This window comes from Pleurodeles waltl, chromosome 2_2, assembly GCF_031143425.1.
Source record: "Pleurodeles waltl isolate 20211129_DDA chromosome 2_2, aPleWal1.hap1.20221129, whole genome shotgun sequence".
Taxonomy (NCBI): domain Eukaryota; kingdom Metazoa; phylum Chordata; class Amphibia; order Caudata; family Salamandridae; genus Pleurodeles; species Pleurodeles waltl.
The window spans coordinates 488251044-488268700 of record NC_090439.1 but is presented as its reverse complement, the minus strand read 5'-3'; positions in this window follow the sequence as shown (position 1 = coordinate 488268700).

Below are 17657 nucleotides of genomic sequence, written 5' to 3'. Positions count from 1 at the left end.
AGGAGCCAATGACGATGTGCGCCGGCGGTCGCGGTACGCACCGCCGCGGTACGCACCGCCGCGAGCGTCACCGCCATTTTCTAACTGCTTAATCACTCGAGACCTGATCATCCACAGAAGAGGACCTATACTGCAAGTGCTGCTGTGACCTCCGTCTGGAAGATACAATGGCTGCTGCGACTGGGGAAAGGGCCCCTGCCTTCACTTCTGAGGAATTGGATAAACTTGTTGATGGGGTCCTCCCCCTGTATGCGCTACTCTACGGTCCTCCAGACCAACAGGTAAGTACACAGGGAGCACGTAGTATGGGCTATGCCTGTGTTGAGTGGGGTGGATGTAAGATGGTGGGGAGGGGAGCGAATGTGGAGTGCAACGCACAACAGATGAGAGCATGTACCACATGGCAAGGTTGGGGAGGGGGGGCCACTCACATCGACCATGCAGAAAAGTGATGATATTTATTTTCCCACCTGAACATGTCACATAGGTCAGCGCCCATCAGAAGATCGACATTTGGCGTGCCATCGCCAAGGACGTCCGGGCCCTGGGGGTCCACAACAGACGGGGCACCCACTGCCGCAAGAGGTGGGAGGACACCCGCCGCGGGAGCAGAAAGACCGCCGAGGCTCTGCTGGGGATGGCCTCCCAACGTAGGAGGGGTGCCAATCGTCAATTGACCCCCCTGATGTCCCGGATCCTGGCGGTGGCCTACCCCGATTTGGATGGGCACGTGAGGACATCACAGCAGACACAAGGGGGTGAGTATCAGCACATTCTGCTATATTAGCGCACAGTGGAGGTGTCTGGGTGGGGGAGGAGGGCTGTGGCTATCTCTAGGCCAGGGCAGTTTCTGTAGGCTAGGCCGCTCCGTTAGGCATGGCCCTGTGCCCCCACCCCCCACCTCTGTAGGGTGCTAAGTACAGCTAGCCATGGTCTGGGCTCACCTATGTGTGCATTTGTCGTCCATAGACTTGTAGGCCAAGTCACAATACTTGAGTAGTTTACCCCGAGTGCGCGGCGTAGTGCAGGGGGCTTCTGTGTCTGTCCTCTCCGCCAACGGTGCCGCCAATGCATGCACTCAACATGTCTTTCTTTCTTCTCCCCCCCCTTTTTTCTGGTTTTCCTGTTCATGTGTGCATTAGCATCATCAGGCGGAGGAGAAGTGGCATTGGAGCACGAGGGAGCTGCATCTCACATGGCCCCGGAGGGCCATGCAACCGACTCTGACTTAACCAGTGAGACGGAGGGCGAGGGGAGCTCCACAACGGGGACCCGTGGAGACGTCAGCGACACCAACACGTCCTCGGAAGGGAGCTCCCTTGTGGTGGCGGCAACATCCGTGCCCACCGCAACAACAGGTACAGCCGCCACCCAGCGCACCAGCTTCGCCCTCCCAGCAGCCCCTCAGCTTTCGCCCTGTGCCCGCTCGGCCAGGAAGCCGGCCATCTCCTTCGCCCCTGGCACCTCAGGTCCTGCCCCGGTTACCCCTGCTGCCCTCAGTGGGGAGATCATTGACCTCCTCCAGACGCTCATTGTTGGCCAGTCTACCCTTTTGAATGCCATCCAGGGGGTAGAAAGGGAGGTGCATCGGAGCAATGCATACCTGGAGGGCATTCATTCGGGTCAGGCTGCCCATCAGCGATCGTTCAACGCTCTGGCCTCAGCACTGACGGCAGCAATTGTCCCTGTGCCTAGCCTCCCCCTCCAACTTCCTCAAACCAGTCCCACTCCCCTGTTCCTCTGCCTATCCCAGACACACCTACAGACCAGCCTGCACACACCTCAACACCCAAGGGCAGCTCATCCAGACATAAGCACCACAAATCACACAAGCATTCACACAAGCAACATCCACATGCAGACATGCCAACAGCCACTGCCTCCTCTGTGTCCCCCTCCTCCTCGTCTAACTCCTCTCTCCCTGTGACGTCTCCACTCACACCTGCATGCACACCACCATCAGCCAGTACGTCCATCACCACCACACCCACCAGAACAGTCCGCACACGTGCAGTCACCACCCCCACTACCATTTACACGTCCCCTGTGTCCTCTCCCAGTGTGTCTGTCACCCCCTCTTCCAAACCACACAAACGCAGCCAGCCACCCTCCCAACAGCCATCCACCTCACGACAGCCTCCAGCCCAAGCACCTGCACCCAAAGACAGCACACTTGACTCTCCTACAACCACATCCTCTTCCTCCACTCCCATACCTACTGCACCTACCCTTCCCATTGCTCCTAAAAAGTTGTTCCTCTCCAAAATTAACCTCTTTGCATCACCTGACCCACCCCCTCCATCTCGTAAGAGTCCAAACAGCACCTCAGCCACCACAAGCCCTGCACCTACTAGGACCATCGTTCAGGGCTATTGGAGTCCACCAGCTCCTAGGGCAGGAACATCGGCCAGCAGCAAGGGGACAGCCAGCCCACCCCCTGGGAAAAGATCCAAAAAAGGGAAGGGCTGACGCGACAGGCCTGAGACGGCTGCCCCCAAGGACACCAGCATTGCACCGTCACCTGGCCCATCCACAAAGGGTGGCAAGGGCCCCAGAGATTCTGCCAAGGAGGGCAAGGGCAGCAGGGCGAAGAAGTCCGGCAGCAGGCGAGCTGCCCAGGAGGGCCTCACCAGCCCCATTTGGGGTGTGACGGAGGACACCCACGGGCCCAGGACTCCAGCACAGGAGGGCCCCACAAGCGAAAGGTCGGATGGCGACTGAGCAGGAATTATTGGCCAGATCTGGTTCCCTAGGAACACAAGACAAGCACTGCTGAACAGGGCCCCGCCGTGACAAGCACCGCTGAACAGGGCCCCACCGTGAGAAGCACCGTTGAACAGGGCCCCGCCGTGACAAGCACCGCTGAACAGGGCCCCGCCGTGACAAGCACCGCTGAACAGGGCCCCGCCGTGACAAGCACCACTCCGCTGGGCCCTTCCTGCCAAGCACCGCTCCGCTGGGCCCTTCAACTCAAGCACCGCTCCGCTGGGCTCTTCAACTCAAGCACCGCTCCGCTGGGCACCGCCGTCTCGGAACTGCTCCGTTGGGCCCTTCCTGTCAAGCACCGCTCCGCTGGGCCCTTCCTGTCAAGCACCGCTCCGCTGGGCCCTTCAACTCAAGCACCGCTCCGCTGGGCACCACCGTCTCGGAACTGCTCCGCTGGGCCCTTCAACTCAAGCACCGCTCCGCTGGGCCCTTCAACTCAAGCACCGCTCCGCTGGGCACCGCCGTCTCGGAACTGCTCCGCTGGGCCCTTCCTGTCAAGCACCGCTCCGCTGGGCCCTTCAACTCAAGCACCGCTCCGCTGGGCCCTTCAACTCAAGCACCGCTCCGCTGGGCCCTTCCTGTCAAGCACCGCTCCGCTGGGCCCTTCAACTCAAGCACCGCTCTGCTGGGCCCTTCCTGTCAAGCACCGCTCCGCTGGGCCCTTCAACTCAAGCACCGCTCCGCTGGGTACCGCCGTCTCGGAACTGCTCCGCTGGGCCCTTCAACTCAAGCACCGCTCCGCTGGGCCCTTCCTGTCAAGCACTGCTCCGCTGGGCCCTTCAACTCAAGCACCGCTCCGCTGGGCACCGCCGTCTCGGAACTGCTCCGCTGGGCACCGCCGTCTCGGAACTGCTCCGCTGGGCACCGCCGTCTCGGAACTGCTCCGCTGGGCCCTTCATCTCAAGCACCTCTGGCCCATTGGCAGGGCCGGATCTGTGTCGGGCAGGGCTTCACGAAGCACTCTGGCCAACATGCCTCCTCCATAACCAGTGGAGTCTGTAATCCACCTGATGGACTGTTGTTTTGCACTCCCCAGGATGGTACAGTGGGCAATCCACCCACTGTAGAGAGTTGAGAGACTGTGGCTTTGCACTCCCCAGGATGGTACAGTGGGCATGGAGGCCCATCGTGGATCTGGCGTCGTGGACTCATGTGGCTGAGGTGCCCCCCCTTCCCTTCACCCTGAGGTGCCTGTCGTTTTATTTTCTGATGCCCCAGCAGTGTTCTCTCCAATGGAATCGGGTCTCGTGTATGGGCTTTGCCCATGTGTTTATGCACATTGGCCCACGAACAATGGAATGTTGCCAATATGTGCCAGACTTTTGGACTATGTATATATTGTTCATTTTGTAATATATTTATTTTATAGATTTCATATTTCACTTAACTTCAAATATGCTATAATATACTTCAATTTTAATGGTCTTTTTATTTTGTCTTTGCATTATTCCGGGGGGGTTGGGGGGTGTCACTCTGACTTGTTGCTCTGCATTGATGTGTAGGGATTTGGGGGGGTGGGGGGGGGGGTGTCGCGTATGTGTGTGCCCGTAACCTTTTCTCCTCCCCCCTCCCCTGTGTCATAGGTGCAGTACTCACCGTTGTCTCCTGCGGTGGCGTTCGTGCTTCTGGTAGAGGAGCAGGTAGACAATAGCTGGTAGGATGTTTAATTCGGGTTCCATGCTGTCCAGATTCCTCGTGGAGTGTATAGAGGTGAGCGTTTTCCCGTTTGTGCTCTGTTTCCGCCGTGTTTTTATCGGCGGGGCTCCCGCCCCGGAAAAGGTGGCGGATTGGTGGGTTGTGATAGGGTGGGCGGTACATTGTCTGCCGCCTGTCTGTTGGCGGTGACCGCCGCGCTGTTTGTTTGTCCCGCCGTGGCAGTCGGAGTGTTAAAGTGGCGGGCTGTGTTGGCGGTTCCCGCCAGGGTCAGAATTCCATTTTTTTTACCGCCTGCCTGTTGGCGGGTTGGCCGCCGCTTTAACACCGACCGCCAGGGTTCAAATGACCCCCTTAGTCTCTTTTTCTGAGATTTTCTTTACCGGGACGAACCAGCAAATCAGGCCGGGTCGCGGTTGAGGCAAGCCGGCTAGAGTTGCTGCTGCGGGTCGGTCCCTCTATGGAGCTTTTTTACAAAAGTTGTCCAAACTTCTCCAAACTTCTAGGGCTTCTCCCAGATGTCCTTTTAAGGTTCTTTTGGTGGGGTCCACAGCTCACCCCAAGGGTCCAGAAGTTCTGAGATGGTCCTTGGGGGGTGCAGACTACAACTCCCAGAATGCACCTGGCGCAAACTCCGTTTTGGCCACTGGACAGTGGTCAGCTGGTCGCTTTCTTCAGGAGTTGGTGCAGGGGACTCTGGTTAGCAATTTTTCACAAGTAGCAAACAGGGAGTCCCTCCTTGAATCAGTTGAAGCCAGGCAAAGTCCTTCTTGTGGTGAAGCCCAAGTGTGCAGCTGGTGCAGTCCTTCTGAGTGCAGGTTCCAGGTGCAGGCCTGGGGTCCAGCAAGGCAGTCCTTCTTCTTCTGTTGTTCTTCCTTGTTGGATGTGGTAGGGAACTGAGGTGTGGGTGCAGGTCTGCCAGTTTTATCCTTGCTCCTGGGTGAAAAGCAGGGGGGTCCTGGTTCTCCAATCAGGTGCAGGGTCCTTCCCCCTGTGATGACCACTTCCTGGGAAGTGTGGCAAAAATCAATCCCAGGAGGCAACATTCTCTAAAAATCCATCATGGCTGAATCTGATTTTTGGAGGTTACATCTGGCTGAGCCCACCCACTGGTGTGGCTAAAAATCCTAAACACACCCCTCTCCTGCCCTCTCCTAATCTAATCAAGGGGGCACCTAGTTGTCTGGGGTTGCAGGATGTTGGGGTGTTGCTGGTTGCTCCAATTGTCCTTCTCTGCCTTTGAAGACCAGTTTGGCAGCCCTCCCCCTTCCTGCCTCACCATCTGCTGAGGGGAGATTCCTTCCCACAGGCACATTCCTTTGTGTGAAGCCAGGCCACTTCACACCTCATCAAGTCAGCTTGGCCAAGCTGCTCGAGGCTGGCCAATCAGAGCACAGCAGCAAAAACAATGCAGGGCTGAAATTGGCAACTTTATAGGTAAAGTTTTAAACTCTTTACCTGAACAAGTTATATTAATTCCAGCAACTGGAAGTTGTGGGATTTATTACAACAATTAATTTGATACCAAACTCTTGGTATGCATCATTTAAGGAGACTTTAAAATAAAGTCTCCCCATTCTAGCCTATGAAGGCCATTTACTACAATGAGGGAAAAACAAATGTGGCTGTTTTTACCTCACCAGGGCTCATAAAACTATTTTTATAAAGTCCCTGCTTATAGTTACAAGGCACCCAGCCCTAGGGGCACATAGGGCACACCTTAGGGGTGACTCATATGTAAAAATAAGGTAGTTTAAGACTTTAGAACTACTTTTAATTCCAAAGTCGAATTTGCATATAACTTTAATTTAAAAGCAGCCAGCAAGGCAGGCCTGCCTTTAAAATGACACTGGGCACCTCAGCAGTGCACCTATGGGTGCACCACCTATGCTGTGGTCCCTAAACCTACATGCCCTACCATATACTAGGGACATATAGGTAGGTTAACTTAGCCAATTATAATTAGCCTAATTTGCATATACATTTTACACAGAGCACAGGCCCTGGGACTGGTTAGCAGTACCCAGGGCACCATCAGAGTCAGGAAAACACCAGCAAAAAGTGGAAAATGGGGGCAAAAAGTTAGGGGGCCTCTGCAATCAGCCCTGTTTTCTCACAGTATCTGTGTGTGTATACTCTCTCAATGTGCTCTGTCGATTTTTATTCTTATAGTGTTCTACATATAGCAAGATATAATGATTTTGATGTGGGAATGTATCTTTTGGTCGTTTATCATATTTACACCCTTTAAAAAAATGTTTGTTTGTGCAATGATTTGAAGTAATCACGCAATAAAGCTCATTCATTCACCTTGTCAGTGCATTATGGTATGCTTTGTCACTTCAGCAGCTCTTTGATGTGTCTGTGGGCTTTCCTTTTTAATGTAATCTTTTGTTTTTATGAAGCGGCCTTACACTGTAACTCAAATGTTCCTCCTCATTTGGGACCACAGGAGAACTTCATAGACTTTTTGGTCCCTTCTGGCTCTCTTTTCACTGGTCAGCTGTTTTTCAGCAATGCTGGTCAGTGCTCTACTACCCATGGGTAATCACCTTTGTAGCATGACTGTCCCCCTCCACCTATAAACACGGGGCCATGGAGAGCATCCATTTCAGCTCAGGGGGCTCTGCCTCCAGGCTTTCCTCTTCATTACTGGGGGAAATTGGAGCCCCTAGGGTCATGGTATTAAAGAGCATGCAGGGGATCCATTTTTACCATAGGAACAAGGCAGCAAGCTAATCTCTAGTCCTAACTATGGCAAAACTGTACTTTAGTGCAGATATCACCCACAATGTATTCTACAGAAAGTGCACACTCTTTTAGTCAAGCACTTCATACTTACACTATGAATGCCCACTCACATAAAACCTTCACCAGGTCAGCACTAATCCCTGAAGGGTCTCTTTTGTGACAGGCTACCTGTGCACAGATACAGGGTTGAGGTGGAAGTTAGTCTCACTCATTCAGCCTGCACACATGTGCATATATGTGTGCACATGTTTTCACATGAAGTCCACCTAGAGTCTCTTATTTCAAGTGCACAGCAACAGATCTTGGTTTAAAAGGTGGACACTGGAAGGTACCACTCCCAATCCATTTTAACGAAGTTTGCAGTGAGTGAATAAAAAAAATTGGCAGTCTAAAATCAGGAAACTCCAGGGGGTTAAATGGCTCACAACCCATGTATATCATCTGTATAAAGGTCATTGTATAACCACACACATTTTTACATATTGTCCTTTAAGTGACTTATTTACAGTGTACCTGCATTTTTTAGACGCGCGTTGAGTGGGAAATATAGGATAGGCATGAGCAGTAAGGGAAAGTAAGACTGTTTACCAGACCTTGAAAAGTTTAAAACTCATTACGCTTCAGAGTCACTACTATATAACCTCCTTGCTCATCACCCAAATGTGAGGGAGTCCTTTCTCACACGTCAGTGCACCAAATGAACAGACAAGCCTTGCGACACAGATATGAGTTTGAAAAGTCCTTTGACATACTTGTGCCTAACAAGAGCCAGGTTAATTGATTACATTCCTTTGTTAGTACCATTTCACCCCTAAGCAAGTTACAAAACAAAAGACATTTTGGCAAAAATAATAATTTGTGATGATGTGCTATACCCTCTTTCTCGGGTGCCATCTCAACCCTCCTTTTCTAGTGGATATGTTTCTTAGGTAGCCAAGATGTGTTAAATGGGTATTCACCACACCCGTGTCCAGAGAGGGTTGCTGAGAGTCTGTAAGAGTTGAGCCGGAGAATGTCTGTTCTTGTGCGCCTGTCCCTCTAGGGGAAAAGGCCTTTGGGCAGAGGTCTCCTCCTGTCATGCAAATTGTGGATTGATTGTTGCAAGTGTATTTATTGTTTCAATATTTATAATAGTCAACTAGCGGCTAATGTATCTTGAGGCATGTCATGATTTGGTAGAGACACATTAACCATCTTAGTCACTGGTCCATTTGCACAGGTGAAGTCTGATACTTACCTTTACTGAGTCTGTTACTGTGTTCAGGACCGGTACTAATGCCCTTTGCCTGTAGAAGCTCATGCTAATTGACAGTGATTTCTCGGTTGTTTCTCTGTATTTCATGCAATTTGGCAGTGAGTAAGGTGTGTTTCAGCAGATGTTCATGCAGGGTTACGGTCCCATTTACTTTGGGGGAAGGAGTCCAAGACTGATTGACATTGTCCAATATGTTGGTCACTGTGCACTCTGTGCAAGCACTTGATATGGTGAGGATGATATAGTGCCTCTGGACACACTGGAAACTAAAATCATCACTGACCAAACAACCACACAGTGTAGGATCCCACAACTAAAATGGAGTCATGAGGGCATGACTGGGCCGAGGAAGCCAATTTTGCTCTGAAAACAGCCCTATAGCCGGTAGCCTTCAAAATACTGGAGTGGTAGAATTGATAGCCTGGCCCAGAGTGGGATTACCCAGATATGGACCATTGACAGAATATCAGAAATAAAAATATTGTGTGGCCAGAAAACCATGTCAAAAATATCGAGGACCAAAATATCAAGAAGGTAAGAATTTTACTACTCTTAACCCCACAAGTACATACCTTGAAGATATATTTATTGTCAAGGTACTTATATACGGAGTTCTATATGGTACAACTTTGCTTACCTAAATAAACATACCTTCACTTTATTTTTGTCCTCGATATTCTTGACATGATATTTTGTCCCGCAATATTTTTGTTTCTCATACTCTAAGCACCCAGATTACTTACCGTGCCACAGGGGAAATTTAGTTGCATGTGTCTCTAATATGTTCCGAATATAAGACTTTGGTGAATCAACTTACATTAGGGTGTGTAGTTGCAGTTTAGGTAACTGATGACTGTTTGCCACTCAGTAGGCATTTCCCAAGATGGACACTGGATGATGTCTTTGTAGATGGCACTCAAGAAGCAGCCTGTGGTAATACTACTTGCCCTGGGCAGTTTTTGCACCAGGTTGCCTGCGAGTTTCTAACTGAGGTTTTATAGGGGATGTGGTCTTCCTGCATTCATGATAGGGTAGACCCCATTAAAGAATACCAGTTTTCATTGCGTGGAAAAATGTCTGGCAAAAATGTGTGAAATCTACCCTTGACAATGTTAGTGTATTATTTTCCATTTTATCTCTCTGAGTGCAAAATCGGAATGAAAAGGCTAGCACTAACAATTATCCCCCTTTGGGATTGTATATCCCGTCTTTCCTTCAAATTAAGGCCGTTTTATTTTTTCTCAGTGCGATAACACATAGAAACTGTACGCTCTTTTTCCGTTTTTTTATTATCAACATTATATATTAAGACTGACATTGCGGTCGCACTTTAAACAAACATTTTCAATGCAATGGGTCTCGCATTTGCTTGAGTTAGAGCTATTAGCATTGTAAACGCCTAACCGGACTTTTCTTGCCACATAAACTGAAATGAAAAGTAATACAGTTTCACATAAGCGAACTGACGGCCGCCATGTGGGTGGGGGAGAAAAACAATAGGAAACAGATGTTCGTTCGCAGTGAAACGTATCGGCAAAAGTGCAATAATCCATGTAACCGGCAAAAGTGAAATTAACCATGCAACATGGTCGATGTCCTGCACAGTGTTTGACTACTGCCCAGCAAGATCATGCTGCGCTGGAAATAATAAAAAAAAGTAGTCCATAAGTCATGCGGAAAACATGGGGCCTCGTATGTTTTCAGTAGTTTACCAGTGCTCTCGAGGAGGGCTAACCATTGAAAAAGGCGTGACGTATGCATGCCTTTCTCAAAGGAAATCAAGCGAATTATAAAAAGCAAGCCGGCAAACCAATCAAACTGATGGCCGTGGTTAAAAGCCCACAGAGAGATTACAACAGGGGCCAGTGCGGTTGCACGCTCAACCCTAAAATTCACATACTGCTAATTTTCTTTCCAGCACTTCTATTCTAATGCAAAAAATCCACCTCTGGCACATACACATTCACACCATCATTCCGCCTTTTATTGAATTTCTTTGTGCCTAGTTTCTGCTTCACATTTTGCTTGGCAGTTGCTTGCCTTCTAACTTTAGGTTTCTGCCACTTGCTCACTCTCTCTGTCACTAAGTCAAAGAATAGTTTGTGATCTCAGAAACCTTTTACCGAAGGTTACCCTGGAGCATTCAGTTCAGGACTTAAGAATGCAGAAAATAAGTATACATTACGTTGGAGTAGACAGATAAACATTAATCTAAGTTTGCAGTTGTTCGAAGGCAACATACATAAACCTTATTAAGTACAACATGGAAGCTATTTCCTGTGTATTAGTCCTCTTTGTAGTAGCAATTGAGGATGCTCTGAGATGTTTAAATATTATGGTAACTTAATTGTGCAGATTTATAAACTATAAGATGTCATTTTTCTAAATGATGTTCAACAACAGTCCATGAGCATAAAGGAAAACAAGCAATAAAAAACATTACCGATGTGAGATAGGGTTTCACCAATCCCAGACGTTTTCATTGTAGTTGGTGCCAGTTTCATAAATGGACCAGAGGGCATACGTCACATTCATTTATGTGTCTAAGGCGTCCTGGTGAGATATAAAAATACAACAATGCAGACACCACCAGACATGGTTTTTGAGGCCACATAAAGAAAAACCTGAATAATACTGGCATATCCAATAGTGAATTTATGTTCTTGCCTCTTTTAATGAAAACTGAAATATATTGATCAACTTCCTTGTTGCAATATAAAAAGGCTGATGTGCTAAAATTTGTGCGACAGAGAGAGAGAGAGAAAGCAAACTATGATAATAATAATAATAATAATAATAATAATAATAACAGAAGAAAGAAGGAGAAAGAGAAACATAGGGAAACAGTGACAAATTGGAAAAAAACAGAGATGTGAATTAGCTTGCGAGACTGATAAAGTGGCAGGAAGAGTTGTGTGGTAGCAAAAGTCATAGGAAGGTACAAAAACTATTCAGATTTGGTATTCGGCAACCCAAGCATTTAGAAGCTCCGACTGGAGCCAACGTAGAACATTTTGGGCCACTGTACGTATTTTTTTCTTTTACAAACATTTTAACACAATTCTGCAATAGCTGTTAAGTATTCTTGTTTTTATTAAATTGGATAACAATTGAGGCTTGAATCAGAACTCGCATACTGCCAGTGTGTAGGACAGTCAGTGGGATGAGGGCAGAACCACACATAAGAAATGCGCGCTACTCCCAGATGGGACAGGCAGGTAATTCACACAACCAGATTATGGGCTAACGAATCACATCACGGCTAAAAAGTGGACGTCACGTTTTTATCACTATTTTGCTCAGACACTTTATTTTGGATACATGTTGCAAAATTGTGGCAGACTTTGTCTATGTCGAGCCTAACTATTTCAGAACCTTAAAGTTTGCTTATCCACCTTATCAATTTCAGTGGTTCATAAGCACAAGAACTGTGTTGGTTGGATTTTTTCCCTTCAAAGATTATCTCCCCTCAATGTATGTGCTTTGCCATTATTATTAACTAGTTTTGTTGGTTGTACATTTTCAAGTCCGCTGGGACTTTATTACATGCACCAGTTTAAAAGTTGTCCGTGCCACATAGGAATCATGAACTAGTTGGCGAAGGTTTTAACGTGGTTGTGCAGATAGTACGAATACTTCTTATGATTACATAATGTATTCAAATGTGAGGTACTTCTTGACTGTTTTACACAATCGGAATTCCAGGAAAGAACGATTTTTAATTGGTATAGCAAAACTGCTGATACAAGAAAGGTTTACTTGACTTGAGGCTAGAATGGGATATGTAAAAAAGATATACTTGGAAATCACTGTATTTGCTTTTTATGTTTTTTTTCTGTAGCCGTAGAGGAGACGTTGACAGGATACTTTTTCAAACCTTCCTTATCGCGGTCCTTACTTTAACAGGTGTGTCCTCACAGACAGATAACGTACTTAGGTGATTAATAAGAAACACATTTCCCCAACATTTTTATTTTTAAATAAACACCACCACTTACTATGAAATCCAGTGGTTCACCAGACATCTTTTACACGACCAAACAGCATGTTCATGGTGAATACTAACTACTCAGTTCCTTGTAATGTAGAAGCCTGACACTGAGTGAAATGAAGATTAGCTGCACATAACCTGACCCTTACCATATCATCTGTATTCCTCCTCAAAGTCATTATTCTATCAAGATGTACTAAGTTATCAACACACAAAACTGTCAGGTTTAGTGATCGAAGTGACCCTGGCCATTGGTAATCTCTCCAGGGCATATACCATTCTGTGTTTTTTATGGTTTGTGTTAGACATTGGGTTTCTGGTTGGCAGAGGTATGCACATGGTCCAAGCAGGAACCACAATCCTGGTCAGAGCAAGTCAGACACAGCATAAATTAACCTGTGCTCACTCTCTGGTTGCTTGGCACAGAGAAGTCAGGCTTAATTTAAGAGGCAATTTGCTACTTATTTGTGCAACACTTCAAACAGTAAAACAGGTACAGAAACATATAAAAGGGACCACACTTGGTTAGGATAATAGAGCTTAATTTAATGAACAAAACAAGACCATAATAACAAAAATCCAATAAGTAGAAGTTGAGATATGGATTTTTAAAGAATAAACGTAGGTTTAGTGTTTAGAAGCATAAAGCGCCAACCAAGACTATCTGGTCTAGCTAGACCTGGTCACATCGAAAACGTCAGGCCAATTGCGTCAGAGCACCGGTAGGATACAGGGACAAGAAGTGTCCCGCTGAAAACAGTAACTTGGTTTGGGTTGGGTCAATGTTGAGCACAAGATGTGAGGAGCAAAGGAAGTGATATGTTGGCATCAGCTCTGAGCCATGCAGTCTGGAATGGAAGCGATGCATCACACAGTTGGCAATACGGTGCTCCTGTTTCTCACAGCAGTGGCAATGTTCCGCGTTGACGCTGATGCGGTGTCCTTGATTCTTGCCGCAATGGTTATACATTGTCATCAATGGAGATGCACTGGTTCCGATCAATGAAACAGCATTAAGGAGCAGATTTTGGCAGTTGCAGCACTTTATACCTACTTCTCAGGGCCTAGGACTGGATTGGCACTACTTGGATCACTTAGGTTCTAGGTTGGAGTTAGCTGGAGGAGTCAGAGGAGTAGGAGTTAGTTTGCAGGAGGACACATTCGGCGGTTGGCTAAAGGAGCTTTGGAGCCATGGTGTGGCCGAGGTATGGCGGTTTAGGCAATCTTCGGCTGGCATTGCGGCCAGCAGCATAGTGGCAGCAGCGGAGTGGCTTGGAGTGGAACAGTGCTGCAGTTGTAGTTGCAGTGCTCTGGCTGCAGTTGCAGTGTCAGGCTGTAGGTGAGTGCTTCGCTGCACTGCACCATGCTGTGCTTTGCCTCACTTAACCCACTGCTTCACCTGTCTCGCTTTCACTCCACAGCGGCCTAAGCTAGCCTCAGCCACCCCCTGCTTGCCCCTGCTTGTTCTCAGCCACCCCTCGGCCTCTGTTTTTTTGTCCCGGCATCCATAGCTGCAGCTAGAAGGCCGATAGGAAGGAAGTGGGATTGTCAGTGGGTCAGTCAGATGACCTGACCCGATTGCCCAGATTGTATATACTTGACCCAGACTTGGAAGAGGTTTTGGCGAGTCCTGCCCGAAAGCCTCTTGAATCCTCCTTCGCACTGCCTTGACACTGCCTTGACTTTGCTGTGAGACTGCCTTAATATCCCAAATATTGGTGTGCTTGTGCCCCCTCTTTCTACAAAAAAGGAAGTGAGTAACATCTGAGGCGGTGAGGCGGCCCCCCAAGCATGCTTATGCTCCCTCCCTAAAAGAGGCCATTGACCCGGGGGGGGGTGAGGCAGAGCTTCATAGGCCTACTGACCTCAGAGACTTCACAGCCCTCATAGACCTGGGGATCTGGAGGCCTGGAGAAAGAAATAATAAGAAATCAATAAAGAAACAACAAAGCTAAAAGGGAGTGAGGTACCCCAAGCGTGCTCATGCCCCTCCCCTCTAAGAGGCAAGTGATCCCAGGGGTGAGGCGGCTCTTCAAAGGACTCACTGACCACATAGATTTGGGGGCCCGGTGGCCTGGAAGAGAGATATCAAGAGATTAATCCAAAAGCTCTAATCAATTTGGAAGATAAGGAGTGCATATAACCCCTCCACCAGGAATAGCACTAACATCTATATCTACACCCAGATACTTCCATACTGTTAGCAAGCAGGATGAAATCTGGCAAAGTAATAGGACAGGCTCCGGGGCAGAACAGAAGCAAACAAGATTCAAATACGGGGGTAGTAGCAGTAAAAAGGAGATTCGGAGATACAACAACAGGCAACCCCCCTCCAGACTACCACAGCCCAGACACAGAAAGGGATAATGATGTGCTGGGGAGTTCTGGAAGCCTATTGGATAAGGAGCTCCTTGATATCTTGGAAACCAGACATAGGGGGTCATTCTGACCCCGGCGGTCATGGACCGCCGGGGCCAGGGTTGGCGGGAGCACCGCCAACAGGCTGGCGGTGCCCAGCAGGGCATTCTGACCGCGGCGGTTTGGCCGCGGTCAGTAGTGGAAAACCGGCGGTCTCCTGCCGGTTTTCCGCTGCCCAAAAGAATCCGCCATGGCGGCGCAGCTCGCTGCGCCGCCATGGGGATTCTGACACCCCATACCGCCATCCTGTTCCTGGCGGCTCTGCCGCCAGGAACAGGATGGCGGTATGGGGTGTCGTGGGGCCCCTGGGGGCCCCTGCAGTGCCCATGCCAATGGCATGGGCACTGCAGGGGCCCCCGTAAGAGGGCCCCACAAAGAATTTCATTGTCTGCATTGCAGACAGTGAAATTCGCGACGGGTGCCACTGCACCCGTCGCACCTTCCCACTCCGCCGGCTCAATTCTGAGCCGGCGTCCTCGTGGGAAGGGTGTTTTGCACTGGGCTGGCGGGCGGCCTTTTGGCGGTCGCCCGCCAGCCCAGTGCAAAACCCAAAATACCCTCAGCGGTCTTTCGACCGCGGAGCGGTATTTTGGAGGGGGGAACTCTGGCGGGCGGCCTCCGCCGCCCGTCACAGTCAGAATCACCCCCTGAGTCTACATTGGCCTAATGATCTGAGTGTGCCTGTTAAGGTGAAAAATATAAACTTTTTTAAAACCCTTTGGTAATGGAGACGGAGACAGCACATTCCCAAGTGAGAATCAGGTTCCTGCAGAGGGTTGCATGTCTGCAAATCTAACACCATCTACCCTTGCAGGTTTTGGGCCCATAACCGATGAAAGAAATGTGGCCACAAGTGAAAAGATCACCCAGTTTCCCTTGTCTCCTAGTATAGTCATCCTAAAGAGCCAGCCCCTCCTGCCACCGCCAATTACGGAAGAGTTGATCACAAAAGAGTTATACAGCCATACCACTAAGGTGGGTACGGACATGGGGATCAGTACACTGTCCAAATGCCTTCTGCAGAAACAGACGTGCAAGTGCAGCAATGCAAAGCCAGTCTAGAAAAAACAGCATGCCCAGAGTCCACCTATTGCCCACCCGAGTACACCTATAACTCTTTCCCCACATTCAAGATTGCTAAACATGCGGGGATTGAGTTGCCCAAATTGCAGGATAGAAACCGTAGGTTTAGCAGCTCCTGCTTAGTGCAGACACTGGAGAATGGCAGAATGACACTTCTGGCTCATCATCAAAAGGGAATGGCATGGCATGAAGATTTCATTGGTGCCCCACAAAGGGCGGCCAACACCAATAAATTGTGGGCAGCTATATTGAGTTCAATGCAAGTGACAGTAGGGTCCCTGAATCGTCACCAGGGGTGGCTCCTCCACTACGGCGAAGGAGCGTCGCCCCCTCCCCCGCCAGCAGGAGCAGTAGCTGCAAACCTTTACAAATAAAAGGATAATAAACATTGTTTATTATCCTTTTATTTTTTAAAGGGACAGGGCCATGGGAGTGACGAGCGCCGTGGGGAATGCACAGAGCACTCCCTCGGTGCAAATGTATGTTTGGCTGGCGGTCTCAGGGAGGCCAAACACACATGCGCAGAAGGGCTCTCTCCAACCCAACACTGTGTTGCTGGATTAGAGAGAGCAGGCCCAGGCTCCCAGTCTACGTTGGAGTGCCAAGCCAAGGCGCTCCAGCCAATCATAACGCTGCTCTGAGCAGCATTATGATTGGAATCAGTGCAGGCTGGGAACCTCTGCATGCACTGGGGTGGAGAGCTGCAGAGGGGACGTGTGCTTAAGGTAAGTTTTTATTTATTTTTCTTTTATTCCCCCTACCCCCGCCCCACCACCATGCTCAGTTTCCAGCCAAGACTGATCTTCATGCCAACAAAATGGATCCTTCAGGTGGACCTACTTACTACCTCTGCAGTTTCTGTGTTTTGTGTTGTGTATTGATGGTAAGATGGAAAAACTGAATGCCCAAATTAAGTGGGTACAGGCAAACAGGAACAACGATTTTACAGTATGTTTGTGTAAAGAGGTGTTCGATCAGTTGGTCGGGTCTCTGGTGCTTTTTAAGGGCATGCTGGAGAGAGTAAAAGCTATTTCCACACCAAAGATCCTGTGTTTGAGCCCAACCACTTGCCATATTATAGTTAACCAAGTAGCCAGCAGTCCTACACCGCATCGAGGCCCCCCACATAAAGGGGAAGGAAGAGAGTCCACTTAAAGCACCAAGTCTGCAGGAGGGGGAATGGTGTGGCTGCACACCTAGCCCACAATAGGATTCTGATTTTACTTTTACTCAACATCCAGATATAGCCCACTTACCAATGCATCAAATAAAGAGAGAACATAAGCGAGCGAGAAAGGGCAGGAATAAAGCCCACTTTAGAGCATCTGGTATTGTATTTCTAATATCCACCTACCCTATTAGGGAGGAAGAGGCAAAAGTGGCCAATGATGAGAGACCTCTCCCCAGTAGATGCAACAGAGATTGGTGAAGGGCCTGTACCTGTATCTGAGATAATCCCAAAAGGCCAAGAGGGTTTTGAGGATGACAGCCCTGTAACAAGGCCTAGGGAAGAGATGAACCAAACTATGAATAAAGAAGACATCGAACCCCCACGGCAAGACGGCCACTACTGTGTAGAAAAGTAGCCCTCTGTAAATGTGGCGGCGTGCCCAGGTGGTTAACTAAGACAGCAAGCATGGGGCAAACATCAAAAAGGACTGAATTGGAAACTGCCAGGCAAGTGGGCAGGTCTGATTGCATGTAACAAACAACTGACTCGAGCCAAGTAGCAGGGGAGTA